This window comes from Ictidomys tridecemlineatus, chromosome 2 (genome assembly GCF_052094955.1).
Source record: "Ictidomys tridecemlineatus isolate mIctTri1 chromosome 2, mIctTri1.hap1, whole genome shotgun sequence".
Taxonomy (NCBI): Eukaryota; Metazoa; Chordata; class Mammalia; order Rodentia; family Sciuridae; genus Ictidomys; species Ictidomys tridecemlineatus.
Window position 1 is genome coordinate 80282897 of NC_135478.1, and position 12957 is coordinate 80295853.

The window sequence follows — 12957 nt, forward strand, 5'->3', positions numbered from 1 at the left end:
CCATTGTGGCATATGTCACTATATCTCCTTATAGTGTAATATATACACATTCCTCAACTTTCACTGTAGTTCATAGACAAGCCTCCATGGGGCTCAGCTCTGGACCCAGAGCAGGGGCCAGTACAGAGAGGCACACTGAGTCCTCAGCAGACAGTGCCCAGGGGTTGCCCCTGCCCATTCCTGATGTCTGGTGCTGGTGTCATGGCATTGGGTGAAGTGATCTGTGGAGTCTGGAATATGGTCAGGGGAAGTGGTAATCCAAGACAACCTGATGCAGTTGGTGAAGGACAAGAAGCTCTTGTGCAGCCTGTCCAAATTCTGCAGGATCTTCAGCCACTTCTAGCAGTTGACAGAGGAAGAAATTAGAGTACCTAAAGACATGTACACATATTAAATGGCAGTACAAAAAGAAAAAGAGTGAAAAATTGCCTGATTATTTGGGAACTATTGTTCAGTTATGACAGAAACTGAATGTGTCTGTAAAAGAATATTCAGATTTTTGCCACTAAAAAAATGGAGTGACCACTTTGGAAAGCAGATTGGAGATTCCTTAGAAAAATTTGAGGGAACCATCATTTGACCCAGTTTTCCCAATCCTAGGTGTACATGCAAAAGACTTAAAATCAGCACACCATAGTAATGCAGTGACATCAGTGATCATAGCAGCTGAATTCACAGTAGGTAATTCATGGAAACAACCTAGATGCCCTTCAACAGTTGAATGTATAAACAAACTGGTACATATGCAGAGTGGAATATTACTGAGCCTTAAAGAAGAATGAAATTATAGCATTGGCAGGTAAATGGACAGAGTTGGAGACTATCATAGAACAAAATAAGTTCCAAATATATTCTCTGATAAGTGGATCAGGTCCATAATATTCTGGGGGAGACTCAAGGAAAGGAGGAGAAATTTTGGATTGAGCAGAGGAGAGCAGGTTGAGGGGAGGGTGTGTAGGGGTGAGATGGTGGAATGAGAAAGGCATTACTACCCTTTGTATGGTATGATTTAACAAATGGAGTGACTCTGCATCATGTACAACCAGAGAAATGAAAAGATGTGCTCTATTTGTGTAAAAAAAAAAATCAAAAAATTTAAATATCTAGATTTTAATTTTCTTGGTAGGAACTTTGGCCCCAGAGAATTTACAGCTAAAGAGCTTGAGACAGAAAATGGTCGTAAAACAATGGCCTGAGGCAAAGGGTCAGTAAAAGATAAATCGAAAGAGGAGGAAATAGGATAAACTGAATTGGGGGCATATACATGAAGATTCGGATGTACTAATCAATGTAGAAGATGCTCAGAATAGAGCAAAGTAAAACTAAAGAGAGCAGGTATGAGCTTCTGATTCTGAATGACACCTGCAGAGGTGCTAATGTTAAATCACCAGCCCTTGAATTTTCTCTTGTGGCAACAGCCCTGGCTGCTCCAAGGATCATAACTGGAGCTGCACATTTTCTGTCACCAGTGACCCTGAGTACTCGTCTCCAGCTAACCCTACCATAATGTCTTTGATCAGACAAATACAGACCTCTGTCATGCCAAAAGGAACTCCCCACACTACTGCTGTGATTGTCTCTCCAGGGCCAGAGGCTGGGTTGATCTACACACCCTACAAATACCTTACACGTTGGCACCAGCCACTTCAGTCCTTGAGTGCCCTATTGAACTGCAGTGTCTACTAAAGTTTGAAGGCACAATATGTGTCTCCATCCTTTCCAAAGGGTTGTGACCGAAGGTAGAGTTCATAGGAAACTAACCTATCAACTTCTATCTCTGAACTCTTTGCCCAATAATGACTTAACCATCCTGCCTGCGGATCACTTAAGTGATCATTGCCTTTGCTTGACTGTGGTCAGTGCAGCAAGATGAGGGACTTGTTTGTTCATTTGTCTTACCATCTAGGCAAACAAAATACAAATAAAACATTGTCTTCCAGCTCAGCTTTTTGTCCAACAGCTCCACTCCTGTGTGGATGAAAGTGGTTATAGAAGCTGTACTGAATAATAGTAAAGTATTAGGGACCAAATCATTCCAAGCACTGATCATCTTTCAATGTCTACCCCAAGAGACTGGTAAGAAGGTTTCCATGGGAGACATATGGCCCTTGACTACACAGTGACAGAGGGAGTTACAGTGAAAGACTTCTAGGAAACTTTTCTTCTCATAGAAAATTCATACTCTCTATGAATGAACTGTGTGCTGATGCAACATTCATGAACTCGGTCAGGCAAGTCATTGGTGAAGTGATTTGAAAAGTATTATAATTTCATGTACTGTTAAGTCACTGTAGTGCCCTCCAAGGGCAGAAGGCATTTTTAAAAATACATTTCCTCTCATATCTGAAGTATACAAAGATTATGCCATGAGAGAAAAACTTAAGAAAATGTTTTAAAAGTAATGAAAAGAAGAAAAGTCCAAAAAACGATTTTTAAATTTCAGAGTTATTTAAGAGCTAAAATTTAAGTTATTGGGATAGAAGAAGGCATAGAGGACCAAATCACAGGAATATACAATCTATTCAATGAAATAATACCAGAATCTTTCCAAAGATGAAGAATAATTTGGAAATCCAAATTCAAGAAGCCTACAGGATGCCAAATGTACAAAATCACAACAGATCCACATCAAGGCACAGTACAATGAAAATGCCCAACATACAGAATAAGGAGAGAATTTTAAAAGCCACGAGAAAAAGGAATAAGATTACATATAGGGGGAAAACAATTGGGATAATGGCAGATTTTTCAACCCAGACCCTGAAAGCCAGAAGATCCTGGAACAACATATATCAAGCTCTGTAAGATAATTGGTGCCAATCAAGAATCTTGTATCCAGCAAAATTAAGCTTTAGATTTGAAAATGAAATAAAAACCTTCCATGATAATCAAAAGTTAAAAGTATGTATAACTAGACAACTGGTGCTACAAAAACATCCTTGGCAAAATATTTCATGAACAGGAAATGAAAAACAGCAATGAAAATCAACAGAGGGAGGTATGCAGTAAAGGAAAAAACTAATCAAAGAGGAAAACCAAGTCAACTTAAATAACAAAAATAAATATGGCTGGAAATACAAACCATGTCTCAATAGTAACCCCTAAATGTTAATGGCTTATACTCACCAATAAAAAAAAGACATGGGCTTGTAGATTGGACAAAATAAAAGACCCAACAATATGCTGCCTCTGAGTAACTCATCTGATATGAAAAGACATATACAAACTGAAGGTAAAAGGTTTGGAAAAATCATACCACTCACATGGACTGTGTAAGCAAGCAGGGGTTTCCATACTCATATCAAATAAAGTAGAACTTCAAGTCAAATTTAATCAAAAGGGATAAAGATGGACATTACATACTGCTCAAGGAACCCTATACCAATAAACCATAACAATCATAAATATATATGCCCCAAACATTGATGCAGCTATGATCATCAAACAAACTCTTTTCAAGTTCAAGAGTCAAATTGACTACAACACAATAATCTTGGTTGACTTTAACAGACCTCTCTCATCACTGGATAGATCTTCCAAACATAAGTTGAATAAAGAAACTATAGAACTCAATAACACAATCAATAACTTAGACTTAACTGACATATATAGAATATTTCAACCTCCACCAAGTGCATACACTTTCTTCTCAGCAGCACATGGATCCTTCTCTAAAATAGACCATATAATGTGCCACAAAGCAACTCTTAGCAAATACAAAATTTAGAGATACTACCATGCATTTTATTGGATCATAATGGAATGAAATTGGAAATCAACAACAAAATAAAAAACAAAATTTTCTCCATCACTTGGAGCCTAAACAATATGCTACTTAATGAACAGTGGGTTCCAGAAGATATCAAGGAGGAGATTAAAAAATTCTTAGAAGTAAATGAGAACATAGACACAACATATCAAAATCTCTGGAACACTATGAAAGCAATACTAAAAGGAAAATTCATTGCATGAAGTTCATTTCTTTAAAAAAATGTCAAAAAATAAATGACTTCACACTACATCTCAAAGCCCTAGGAAAAGAAGAACAAATCAGTAGCAAAAGCAGAAGAAGACAAGAAATAATTAAAATTAGAGCTGGAATCGATGAAATCAAAACAAAAGGAACAATTGAAAAAATTGACAAAACAAAATGTTGGTTCTTTGAAAAAATAAATAAAATTGATAGGCCCTTAGCCACGCTAATAAAGAGAAGAGAGAGCTCAAATTACCAGCATACATGATGAAAAAGGTAATATCACAACTGACACTACAGAAATACAGAGGATAATTAGAAATTATTTTAAAATCTTAAACTCCAATAAAATCGAAGGCATTGAAGGAATTGACAGATTTCTTAAGTCATATGATCTGCCCAGATTGAGTCAGGAAGATATAAACAATTTAAACAGACCAATATCAAGTGAGAAAATAGAAGACGCCATCAGAGGCTAACCAACCATGAAAAGCCCATGACCGGATGTTTACACAAGCGAGTTCTACAAGTCCTTTAAAGAAGAACTAATACCAACACTCTTCAATTTATTTCAGGATATAGTAGAATAGGCAGTCATTCCAAACTCATTCTATGACGCCAATATCACCCTGATCTCCAAACAAGGCAAAGACAAATCAAAAAAGAAAACTTTAGACCAATATGTCTAATGAACATAGATGCAAATTTCTCAATAAAATTCTGGCAAATCTAATACAAAAACATATCAAAAAGTTTGTGCACCATGATCAAATGGGATTCATCCCAGGGATGCAAGTTTGGTTCAACATACAGAAATCAAAAAATATAACTCACCACATCAATAGGCTTAAAGGTAAAAATCATATGGTCACCACAATAGACACAGAAAAAGCATTTGACAAAATACAATACCCAGTTAAGTTCAAAACACTAGAAAAACTAGGGATAACAGGAACATGTCTCAGCATTTTAAAGGCTATCTATGCTAATCCTCAGGCCAACATCATTCTAAACAGACAAAAATTGAACGCATTTCCTCTAAAATCTGGAACAAGACAGGAATGCCCTCTCTCACCACTTCTATTCAACATAGTTCTAGAAACATTGGCCAGAGCAATTAGACAGATGAAAGAAATTAAAGGGATACACATAGGAAAAGAACTTAAATTGGCACTATCTGCTGACAATATGATTCTATACCTAGAAAACCCCAAAAACTCCACCAGAAAATTTCTAGAACTAGTAATTGAATTCATCAAAGTAGCAGAATATAAAATCAAAACCCATAAATCAAAGGCATTTCTGTATATCAGTGAGAATCCTCTGAGAAGGAAATGAGGAAAACTACCCCATTCACAATAACCTAAAAAAATAAGATAATTGGAAATCAACTTAACAAAAGAGATGAAAGATTTGTATAATAAAAACTACAGAAGCCTAAAGAGAGAAATCAAAAAAGACCTTAGAAAATGGAAAGATCTACTTTGTTCTTGGTTAGGCAGAATTAATATTATCAAAATGACTATACTACCAAAAGCACTATACAGGTTTAAGGCATTTCTCATCAAAATTCCAATGACATTTCTCATAGAAATAGAAAAACCAATCATGAAATTCATAGGGAAAAATAAGAGACTCAGAATACGTAAAGTAATCCTTAGCAGGATAAGTGAAGCAGATGGCATCACTATACCAGACCTTAAAACTACACTGCAGAGCAATAGTATCAAAAACAGCATGCTATTCACACCAAATCAGTCTTGTAGACCAGTGATAGAGAATAGAGGACACAGGGACTAACCCCCCAAATTACAATTATCTTATAATTAAAACAGTGCCAAAAACATGCACTGGAGAAAAGAGAGCATCTTCAAAAAATGGTACTAGGAAATCTGGAAACCCATATGCAACAATATGAAATTACACCCTTATCTTTTACCTACACAAGACTAAACTCAAAATGTATCAAGAACCTAGGAATGAAACCTGAAACTCTATGCCTAATAGAAAAAAAAGTAGGCCCTAATCTTCATCATGTGGGATTAGGCCCCAACTTCCATAATAAGACTTCTATAGCACAAAAATTAAAAGCAAGAATCAATATATAGGGTCGAATCAAACTAAAAAGTTTCTTGTCAGCAAAAGAAACAATTTGTGAGGTGAGCAGAGAACCTATGTCCTGGGAGCAAATTTTTACCCCTCACACATCAGGTGGAACACTAATCTCTAGGATATATACAGAACTCAAAAAGCTGAGCACCAAAACAAAACAAAACAAAACAAAAACAAACTCAAATAACCCAATCAACACATGGGCCAAGGACTTGAAAAAACACTTCTCAGAAGAGGATATAAAATCAATCAACAAATATATTTGAAAAATATTTATCATCTATAGCAATTAGAGAAATGCAAATCAAAACTACTCTAAATTTGGGCTGGGGATGTGTCTCAAGCAGTAGCTCGCTCATCTGGCATGCATGCGGCCTGGGTTTGATCCTCAGCACCACATACAAACAAAGATGTTATGTCCACTGAAAACTAAAAAACATAAATATTAAAATTCTCTCTCTCTCTCTCTCTCTCTCAAAAAAAAAAATACTGTAAGTTATTATCTCACTCCAGTCAGAATGGCAGCTATTATGAAGACAAACAACAACAATGTTGGTGAGGATGTGGAGAAAAATCTACACTCATACATTCCTGGTTGGACTGCAAATTGGTGCAGCCAATATGGAAAGCAGTATGGAGATTCTTTGGAAATCAGGGAATGGAACCACCATTTGACTCAGTTATCCCTTCTCCTTGGACTATACCCAAAGGAATTAAAAACAGCATACAACAGGGACACAGCCACATCAATGTTTATAGCAGCACAATTCACAATAGCTAAACAGTGGAGCCAACCTAGATGCCCTTCAGTGGATGAATGGATTAAAAAATGTGGCACATATACACAATAGAATTTTATTCAGCAATGAGAGAGAATAAAATCATGACATTTGCAGGTAAATGAATGCCGTTGGAGAAGGTAATGCTAAGTGAAATTAGCCAATCCACAAATAAATAAATAAATAAATAAATGCCAAATGTTTTCTCTGATATAAGGAGGCTGACTCATAGTGGGGTAGGGAGGAGGAGCATGAGAGGATTAGATAAATTCTAGATAGGAAAGAGGAGTGGGAGGTAAAGGGAGGAGCAGGGCATTACAAAGGATGGTGGAATGTGATGGGCATCATTATTCAAAGTACATGTATGAAGATTTGAATTGGGGGTCAACATGCTTTATATGCAACCTGAGATATGAAAAAATTGTGGTATATATGTGGGATAAGAATTGTAATGCAAAAAAAAACCCAGAAAGTAATTGTGTTAAGGCATGAATTGGTGTGAACATACTCAATATACAAAGGTATGAAAAATTGTGCTCTATATGCATAATAAGAATTGGAATACATTCCACTGTCATATATGTAAATATATAAAATCAATAAAAAATTCATATGCCATTCAGTCACTACAGAGCCCTTCCAAGAGCAGAAGTTGCAATTTTTTTAAAAATTGACTCTCACATATGAAGTATTAGAAGGTTCTGCCATGAGAGAAAAACTTAAAAAAAGTTTTCAAAGTAATGCAAAGAACAATGCTGCAACACTATTTTTTAAAAGATGGATATTTGATTTAAAATTATTGAACCTGTATTTTATATCTCCTTATTAAAATTTTGAGAACAAGATACAATCATTCTGTGTCACATTACAAGGCAAACTGTTGAAGTACTGTTTTAAACTTCAGTGTATATAAAATTATCATGAAGGATGTAAAACCCATAATTTCCTTTTTGCTGTATGCATGTAATGAAATTGTAGATAAAAGTGTATTGCATAAAAAATGAACAAAAGCTAGACACTTTTACTATACAAGACGGCTGATGAAGAAATGTGTTTGTGTGTGTGTGTGTGTGTATGTGTGTGTGTGTGTGTGTGTGAAAGAAGACATCACAGGGACAAATGACTTGAGGCTTTGAATTATATGATGTGTGCCACATGACCGCAATGCAAATTTGGCAAATTTGATACTGAATGCCTTGGTTCTCAATATTATCATTCTTTTTACTTATATATACTTTTTTAGTTATCAATGGACCTTTATTTATTTATATGTGGCTCTGAGAATTGAACCCACTGCCTCACATATGCTAGGCGAGTGCTCTAACATTAAGCTACAACCCCACCCCATCATTCTTTTTTTAAAAAATATTTTTAGTTGTAGATGGACTCAAGGCCTTTATATATTTTGTTTATTCTATGTGGTGCTTAGGATCGAACCCATGGCCTCATGTGTGTGAGATAAGTACTCTACTACTTAGCTACAACCCAAGTCCCTGTATTATCATTCTTTATTGAATTTATTTCTTATTAAAGTATATAGTTTTAAGACATTTTTTACAGTGTTATGTAACTTTTAGCATGGTTAGATTAGAGTGATGCTCATATGTTACCATAGAGCAAACATTTATATTTTATCTACACTTTATTATATTAGTAGTTTTCATACACTATATATACAGCAACCAACCTATTTCCAATGAGAAACATGTCAGTTAATGTATTTAAAGCCATCGTTACAAGTTTGTAATGTAGTTTTCCAACTTGTTTTATATGTATGTGATATTACAAAAAAATATTGTTCTTGATTGAAAAAAAGGATATAAAATGTAAAACCACAATTTTTCATAAATGAATATTTCCAATTGTTTCCCAGCCCTTTCTTATATTGGGTGTTTTGACTTGAGATTCAGTTAGATAATGAATGGATAAATTAATTAAACACTTATGAAATTTAGTTGGGATTTAACTTATCTTGTAATTTAATGATTTGATTCTTTATTGCATCTATTCACCCACATCAATAATTTAGTGAATGTTATAATACCAATCTAAAAAACAACCAAAAAAGCAAACTGAGTGGGGTATGGGAGGAGAGGAGTGATGGTGATGGAAGTCACCAGATAAAAGCTTTGTAATTCATCAAGATCTGCCTCAGGAACATATTCCTCATTTAGTGTGTGTGTTTTAAAAATTTGTTTTAATTAGTTAAACATGACAGTACAATGATCTTGACATATATTTTTGAATAAGATGGGGTATAATTTCTCATTTTTCTGAGTGTACAGGTTGCAGAATCACATTGGTCATGCAGTCATGTATATACATACAGTAATACTAATGTCTATTTTATTCTGCTGACCTTCCTTTCCCCCCTCCCCCTCACCTCCCCTTCCATCACTTCTCTCTACCCAATCTAATGTGACACACTTCTTTTTTGTTCTCCTCACATCATCATACATGTATTCTGTATAATGATGAGGGTCTCCCCTTCCATCTTCCCTGATATTCCCCTTCCCCCTCCCTTTCCCTCCTACCTCTCTTCTCTAGTGTGTTTTATTTTACAGAATGAATTTAAAAAGAAACTGTTACCAAGTAAATATAATTTAAAAAAATTTAGCATGAAGTACTAATATTAAAATTATTAAACAAAGAACATATAAATCTGCAAATTCTATACAATATACATAGTTATGTCGTTCGAACCAAAAAGCAAGCTCCTGCTTCGAGTCTTACAGGTTAATTTCAGCTTCTGTGCACTGCAGGAATCATTTCTCCCCTGTCCCAGGGCCAAATCTCTGCTCTCCCAGTGTCTTATGGGGTCTATAAAACAGAACAAGGTAAAAAGGTCACTTGGGATGAGTTGCTGGCCACAGAGAGTGGCCAGGACCACAATTGTCCTCAGGATATGCAAGATGAACTTGGGCCCTGATCTCTCCTGGGGTCTGAGCAAGGAGCACTGAGGCTGGTATGCTGCCCTCAGCTGAGAGTGTTGTCTGTGGAAAGAGTGTCTATGAATGTCCTCAGGAGCAAATTCCCATGGACATTCACCTTCAGTACCTTCTGAGTCTGCTTCCCTAGAGAGTGAATATGAGGCAATGGGAAGGGTTCTCTAGGACATTTGGGTGTAAAGGCTGAGTAGCACACATTTGGGACCCTGAGGAGCAGCACCTGTGATGACACACAGTGGAGCAAGGACCCTGGCTCCTCCAGCCCTACCCTCTGTAGTGCCATTCCTCAGAGAGCTTCCTGCACTGATTTCAACCAAATTGTACCTTCCTTGCATGGCCATGGTCACATGCAACTATGGAACCTTCAGTGCACTAATTGGTTCTGACTGATTGCATAAAGTGCAACAAAGAAACTTAAGAAAGCAATGGAGAATATGTGGACTGATTTGACCTCTTCTATCCTTCCCATTCTTTCCAGACTCACATTTCCTTTTCCTAAACTGCTTTGTCACTTTTGCTGCATTGAGCCCACATATTAAATCAGAAGAGGGCCCCTGGAAACAATTCATGTTAGGAAACCTCAAGCATTCTCAGAGCCAGCAAAGGCAGGAGAACCCAGCTATTCAGTGGTCAGTAAAACAGAACCATATTGTTTGTGTCTCATGCATCAGGCAACAACTCAATTCTTCTGATGCTCCCTACAACTCACACTCAGTGTATGGGTATGCAGTATTGCTCTGCATGATTCAGTGGTGTTGCCTGTGGTTAAAAAAAAAAACAGGGAAAGACTAAGAATGTTAGTGCAGAGAGATATAACAGACATTGAAGGTCCAAGAACCTCAAAGATCTGGATAAGGAAAGCACCTTTAGAAAAGTAATAACATGTGGGAAAGATAAAACATGGAAAATCTACAGCCTTTACATAAGAAAGAATAATTAAGAGAAACCAATAGAAAATCAATTACTTGCAGATTTCTGGTCCTTTTTTCCTCCTCCTCATCCTCTGAATCAGTTTCCATATTTTCTCTGTGGACCATGGCCTTGATGGTGATGATGTGGCCTTAGAAAAAGGAAAGGAAGAGTTAAAGTCAAGGTGAGAACTTGAGTTGCTCCTTTTCCTGGTGTTCTAGAACCCACAGTAAAAGCTCTCCATTCTTCCTCTTGTCTGTATTCCTGTCTCCTGGCCTCCATCACCTCACTTCTGCAATGAGAAATAGATCTAGCATCCCAAGAGCTCTTTTCCAGTTCACATTCTGCCACTGTACTTGGTAGGGATTCTGTGTCATCCTGTTCCTCCAAGAGGCAGCCACAGTCTCCCTGATTTTCTGGACTTAGGCCTCTTAAATACAAGCAAATTCAGATTTTCCTCCTAGTCCCAGGGCTTGGGAATTAGATCAAGACTTGAGGTTAGAAACATGTTCAAGGAGGAACTTCTCTCCATTCTTTTACCGGAGAACACAGTGGCGTGTTCAAGGAGAACTGAAACAATATTCTTTTAAGTCTCCCACATTTGGGAGTTTATTTTCAACCAGAAATAGACAAAACACAGAAGAGAAAGTGCTGCTCTAAAAAGAGAGCATTCAGAGTGGAATTGTGACTTCATACTCACTGCTTATCACTAGTGAGAGCTTCAATTACAGGTTTTCAAAGTGCTTCTAAGAAAGTATGTCCCACTAGATTCTCTCCATTGTCGGTCAAACCTAAAGTGCAGATCTTATTTCTTTCATGCATGATGCAAAAAAAAATAACAAAAGCCAAGCTACTTGATGTTTATTAGAGGCGAATTTAGGACAGAATGGTACTTAACATGGAAGATTGTGTTTAACTGGCAAAGCAAAAGTTGTCTTCTTATGAACAGGATGTCAGAAGGTCTACTAACATCTTATTTTTATGAAAATAACACATATTTCTGTTTATTTCTATTTTATTCCCATTCCTCATTTCCCACATTAGTAGGTGAACTCAAATCCTACCAGGAAACCTTTCCCATTTTGCCATACCCCAAGGGCTGTTCCTACCTGCAGGCTCTTCCTCATCACTGCTTGAATCATAATTTTTGTTCCATGTCAAACCTTTAGAGACACAGACACCATCAACAGAGTTACTTAAGATTGACTCATGCTTTCTTCTACACAATTAAGCTTATGATGGTTGCTAGGGTTGGATGTTTTTTATCCCATACTGGATTGTGTGATTGAGGCTTGGTTCTCAGAATGGCCACAATAAGATTTGTGAAATCTGTGTGAGGAAGGGTTTGCTAGGAGGTGTTGAGGACATTTGACGGTATGAGAGTCAGAAGGAAGAATATAGATTTCTCAAACCCTTGTTAGATCCTGTTATATAAGAAGAGCAAATGAATCATCTGATCCTTGCTGGCTTCCTGTCTCCCCATGTGATGTCTCCCTCCTGCACCTGCATCCCTGCTGACACCACCAATCATGCAATGCAGGTTAAAGGGTACTCATTAAAGCCAAGTGTTTGCCAGTGCCATGCTTTTGTATCTTCAGAACTGTAAGCTAAACACACCCAACTTTATAATTTATTCAGTTTCTGGGTTTCCTGATTAGAAAGAAAAACATAGTAATACTAATATTAATAGTCAGGATCATCCTCATCTCTGTTCTGGGTTCTCAGACCCTCTCTGAGTTCTGGGGAGTCAGAGGCCTCAAACAGGATGCTGCAAACAATTGCAAACCTTCTAATGAGAGAGTGGAGCTGTAAGGAGTCAAATAATTTAATTGCTTTCTTCCATTGGAACATTATCACTGTCTCCTTGAAACAGACCAAGCTGACATGCAAACTGTAATGCCAACAGTTTCAGGAATATAAACACGCAGAATATATACTGTGCCAGCATCCGATTAGCTGCTCACAAGACAAAAGGAAATGTTCTCTGCTTTATGCACATGGGTCTACTGGCCACTTTGAAAGTTTTGTTTTAAAATTAAAATAAAATTTAAAATACTGTTATTTTGGATGGCCAAGACCTGAAGTTCAAAGATGAAGCAGGCAATAATTTCCTTCCCCTGGGTTTCCATGGGCAGCACTTTGGGAGCATGTTCTTACTCCTCATACTCCTCATTTATAAGTAGACTGTGGAGTCATACAAAAGTGAAAAGTGCCAGGAACTCTCTGAGGGCCTGAG

The 12957-nt window shown here is 36.9% G+C and overlaps 1 pseudogene; it reads left to right on the plus strand.

Moving 5' to 3' along the window:
- The first annotated feature begins 271 nt into the window (after positions 1-271).
- LOC144368281 (KH domain-containing RNA-binding protein QKI-like) lies at positions 272-1873 on the plus strand (annotated as a pseudogene).
- Positions 1874-12957: the final 11084 nt, after the last annotated feature.